Source organism: Physeter macrocephalus, chromosome 11, assembly GCF_002837175.3.
Source record: "Physeter macrocephalus isolate SW-GA chromosome 11, ASM283717v5, whole genome shotgun sequence".
NCBI lineage: Eukaryota > Metazoa > Chordata > Mammalia > Artiodactyla > Physeteridae > Physeter > Physeter macrocephalus.
The window spans coordinates 90935477-90940906 of NC_041224.1; the positions used below are offsets into that span (position 1 = coordinate 90935477).

Below are 5430 nucleotides of genomic sequence, written 5' to 3' on the forward strand. Positions count from 1 at the left end.
TTCTGTTGCCTGACATGTACTGTTCCCAGACTCTCCTCTCTTCCTCATCTATGTGAATCCTAATTATCCTTTATAACCTCACTCACGTGCTACCTTTTCCTGAAGATGTCCTTGGACCTTGGATCCTCTACAATGCCCTAACCTTAGTGGAAAATTTCTACCTGCTCTGACTTTTTAATTTATTTGGCTTCTCATAAAATCGCTTTATTTAGATTCCAAACAAACCAAAGCAGAGAGAAGAGGGGACCTCAAGTTAATCTGTTCACTCGCGAGCTGGGTCCCCAAGTCTCTGGCTCCAGCCAGCAGGAGCTGCAGACAGGGCCGGGGTCCGTGGCCCCCAGGCACCGCCTCCACCCCGCGCCGGCGCCCAGCACGCTAGGGGCCCGCAGGATGTGACGGCGGGAGGGGCGGGGCCTCCCTCCAAAGCAGAGGAAACCCAGGGCGGGACCTGGGGACCGGCAGCGCACACTTACCCGAGGTAGTCGAGGCGGCAGAGGAGCCCGAGAGCCTATACGGTGCGGCCGGCTGAGGTAAAATTTGTAAGCTTGTTGGTGGGGGCGGCCGGCTGAGGTAAAATTTGTAAGCTTGTTGGTGGGGGCGGCCGGCTGAGGTAAAATTTGTAAGCTTGTTGGTGGGGGCGGCCGGCTGAGGTAAAATTTGTAAGCTTGTTGGTGGGGACGCACTGTCAGGACTCCTCGCGGCCCGAGTCGTCCTTGTCGTCCCCGCCCGCGCTGCGGGCCTCGGCCTGGGCCTCGCCGCCCTGTAGTCGTGCTGGTAGAAGAGGTCCGAGCCCTGGTCGGGCACCGGGCCTGGGTCTTCCCGCAGCACTGGGCCAGCGCGGTGGGACCTTCCCGCCGGCCCGCTCCGCGTCCGCCTTGGTCCCCAGGACCTGCCTCCAGTTAACGTCCGCGTGCTCCTGGTCCTGCCTTCGCTCTCTTCCCGCTTCGTGTGCATCACGGAAGCGTCCACGTTGGTACGGAGAAACGGTGTTGGGTTCGCTGAGGAGGGAGGTGATGCTCAGGAGGATGGTCTTATGTTCTGGGTGGGTTCCGCCGCTCTGAGGGCAGCTCCCCGCTCAGGGGGTAGGAGGTAGTCGAGCGGGGGATGGAGGATGGAGATGCACACGTCCGCAGCCTCGTAGACGTTGGGGCCCCGCATCTTGGTCAGGAACAGAAAGGCCGGCGTAGGGTAGTCGATGGCGATCTTGAGACGCGCCTTCAAGTAGCTGCCCTCAGAGTAGGTGTTGGGGGGTCCGAAGATGGCCACCTCCCAGTTCAGGTCGCCCTTGTCCACCAGGGTCCTCCGAAGCCCTCCACCGGCTCCTCCTGCAGCCCCTTGAGCTCCAGCAGCAGCGCCTTGGGCGAGCTGGGCGCCAGCGGCTGAGGGGAGGGGCCGCCTTCCTCCTCTGCGCCCCTGGGTGCTCCCCTGCTCTGACTTTTTGACATGTGACCCTTTTGTCACAGCAAGTTGGGACCGGCTCTGGAACTGGAATGACAGTGATATTTTGATGTCCTCCCTTTGATGCAAGTGTTTTAATCTGGGGATACTTTGATACAACCTAGGTAAGACAATTAATGTACATCCTCCCCCCCAAATGAAAATATCTTCTGTTTCTGATTATATAACATGCACATACAGTTGACCCTTGAACAACATGGGTTTGAACTGCGTGGGTCCACTTATACATGGATTTCTTTTTCAATAGTAACTACTACAGTACCACAGGAGTTGCAGTTGGTTGAATCTGAGAATTCGGAACCAGGCATAGAGAGGAACCCCGGATAATGGAGGAGCCACATAAACAGAGTGCCCTGCTGGGTTCTCTGCGCAGCGGGTCGGCAGCCTTAACCCCCCGAATTGTTCAAGGGTCAGCTGTACTTAGAAATGTGGAAAACCTTAGGACTCACTCCCGTGTGTGTGTGCTGTGCTCTGTGTATATGTATAATGGAATAAAAGAAAAACAAATTTCCCGAAATAAATTACTGAGTCAAAGAATATACAGGTTTAAAATGTTAGCATATGTTGCCAAACATCTCCAGAAAGATTCATGATTCATTCAACATTTATGGAGATCCTAGTGTGTGCCAAGTACTGTGTACAGTTTAGGGTACAACAGTGAGCAACACCAGGTGTGGTCCCCACCAAGTGTGGTCCCTGCCCTTGTGGACTCTGTGTAATTATTACTAGGAGAAGACACATATACTGTTAGAAAGTACAGTAACGTGAATTCCTTCTAGTTGGGGAGTTCAAGGATGACTTCCTGGGGGAAGTGACATTTCAGATAAGGCCTGAAGCTTAAGTGGGAGATAACTAGACTAATAGGGGAGATAAGAGCGTTTTGGCCTCAGCCTGTGCAAATGTGGCTGCTGGGGGAGTTGAAGAAGGCTTGTTTGGCTGGAGTGGAAAGAGAGGGGAAGCACCGGGCAAAATGAAGCTGGAAAAATGGGTAGGGAGCATGCCACAGGTGGCTTCACAGGTCTTGTTAAAGATTTTATTGTTATTCCAACAGCAAGGAGAGAGAAAAGCAATGATTGGGGATCCTCTGTGTTTTAAAAAGATAACTTTGGCTGAGTAGAAAGAACTGATGAACAGAGGCAAGAATGAACAGAGGTTGACAAGTTAGGGGGCTATTATGGTTGTCCAAGTGACAGGTGATAACACCTTAAACTAGTTTGAAGTATAGATAATAATAAGAAATCAAGGCAGAAATATAGGAAAATGGATGCTTTTATGATTTTTACCAGTTAATACCACTATTAGACTGAATATCATTGATCATTTTTGTCTTTGCCAATCCAAGGGGTGTGTGTAGAGTATAAATTATATATAATATGGATTGTAGATACAATTTATAATATGGATTATGTATACAATTTTCCTTTGATTGGAAAGTAAGGTTGGACTTCTTTTCCTTTTTCATTGGCCATATTCATTTTTATTCATTTCTTCTTTTGAGTTATCTGAACATATACTTTGTCCATTTTCTTCTGTTCCAGGATCCAGTCCAGAATCCCACATTGCACTTAGTTATCATTTCCCCCTTGTTTCCTCTGGTCAATGACAGTTTCTCAGGTGTATATTTTTATTAATCATTTGAATAAATCATTGTTACACTGATGCAGGGCAGAGCTTGGTAAGAATCTAAGCGCATAATCAAGGCAAACTTAAACCAACTTAAAAGAAAGCAGATGGCAATCTGTGATATATGTTGCGAATATTTTTCCAGTTTTTTTTAACTTGGTTTGTGTGTTTGTGTATATGTCTGTTTATGTGTGAAATCATAGTCAAATCAATCAATCTTTTCCTTTATTATTTCTGCCTTTGGTATAATGCTTAAAAGTCCCTCCATCCCAACAGATAGAACTATTTCTGTGAGTTATCGTCTGTTACTTTTACAACCATACATTGTCAAGTTATATCAAATAAGATGCAAAACATACATCCTAACCCTATTCCTTATTCTCTCCAGCCTTAACTTCACTAGATGGGGCAATAAAAATCAGTACTTAGGTGGCACTTATGATATAAAATCAGCAATGTCAAAATGAAGATGTCATAATGTATTGCTCTGCTCTGAATTTCTTTTTTGAACCTAACTTGGGTCCTGACCAAAGCCTTACCCGTGTCAATGCTATTCTTTAATTGTCTTACCAATCCTGCCAGATCATGAGTTCCTTGAGGGCAGGAACCAAGTTTATCTCATTTTGTGTAATACAGCTGTGACTGGGCCCTCCTTAGCAGACTCTGCCATCATAGCATTTTAATGCATCTATTTCCATGAAGAAAACAGAAACTCGAAACACATTGATGAAAATGTAGATTTTCTCAACAGTTTTGTGAGGCATTTCTTGGAAGTAAGAGTCCATCATAAATCATACAGCAGGACAATCAAATTTCTACACCAGGCAGCATTTCTCTCCCCTTGCTCTACAACTTCTCTCTAGTGAGAGTAAAAAGTCTAGTCAGCAAAATAAAACTCTCCAAGTTAGCCTAATAAGCACCACGTATTTTTCTTCAAACTTCCCTTAGGGGTTCATCTTATCACAGCTGTGTCTCTTGATTTTTTTTTTTATCAGAAAACTCGGGGCATGACAGAGAGTCAGTCAATGCTTCTGGGAATCAATGAATTGGGCCACATTGCTGCTCTGATAGTGGATTTATGCAGTGACTTCTAGGAGGTAAAAAAGACTATTTACTTTTCTAATTCTTCCTTGTTTTCAGTTTATGGAGAGCATTAAGACTCTATTGGAAACCCACCATAATTTTACGGGCTACCAGGTGAAGTTAGTTATAATAAGGATCCATCTTAAATTCCCACCAAAGGGCTTAGTTACTGGAGCAGCATTTTCTTAAATGGGCCCTTAGCATAGACCCAGAGGACAGTGTTATGGAAAAACGAACAGATGGTCTGGATGAGCTGAGAATATGGCTATCACCTGTCTATTCTGGGTGGCTAGCCAGAGGCAAATCCATCTGGAATAAAGCGTTTGGGCTAGAAGCCAACAGCCCCCAAATGGGATGTTTTCTCTCTTCCCTGAAGAGAGAGAAGAGAGGAGTTGAGAGGCTAGAGCAACACTGGACAAAGTAGGTGTAAACAATCTTAGTCCTAAGGAGCAAGCCATGTGCACACAGGTGAGCAAATGAGATTAGAGGTGGCTGGGAAGGTAGCTGTTTAGCTTCAGATCACCTGCTGCCTCACTCAGAGTTGGGTTAGGAGTGGAGCCATGGAACGTTTGAATATCAACTGAGCACCAGGGCACAAGGTAGGGTCCAGTTCAAGTTATTAGAAGGCTTGTGTCCTGGCACTTAAATTCTGGCCTAATGATGAGTGGGGTCAGTGCCCCTCTTTTCCTCCCCTCTTTAATTTCCTAATGGCTTCACCCTGCTTCCTGAGCCCTGCTCATCCTTCATTTACCTATAACAAGTTCCCCTTATATGAACTGATCTCTTGGTGATAACGTGACCTCTAGAAAAGTCATTTTGTCTCTCTTAGCCTCAGTTTTCTCATCTGAAAAATATAAGGAAAATAATGAAAGATAATGTGGGTAGAGCAACCAGTACAGTACTGGGCACCTAGTAGGTGCCCCTGTTGTTCGTCTTAGGAGAAGCTAAGGCTGTTTCCAGCTGTCAGGACACCTGAGGCTTCACATTCTCTCAAGCCATTGGAGGGGGATGCCTCGAGCAGCAGGGACAGCAGGAGCCTCGCTTTTCCTGATTATTTGCTGCATCAAAGTTCTCAGCACTTAGATTTCTTGCCTGTTTTGATGCCCAGATGATGGCTCCCTGGTATCTCTTTGAATGCCTCAGCCCATGAGTTATAGCGTCTGCTGACCTCTCTGCAGGGTAGGACAATGGGCTAGCGACAGCTGCGGGAACCACGGTAAAGAGCCAGCAGAATCAAAGCTGCAACTGGGTTAATGACACTGTGGC

General features: G+C 46.7%; 1 pseudogene; it reads right to left on the reverse strand.

Annotated features, from left to right (window-relative positions):
- Positions 1–685: 685 nt before the first annotated feature.
- Positions 686–1445, reverse strand: LOC102985282 (ubiquitin-conjugating enzyme E2 R1-like; annotated as a pseudogene).
- Between the last annotated feature and the right edge of the window lie 3985 nt (positions 1446–5430).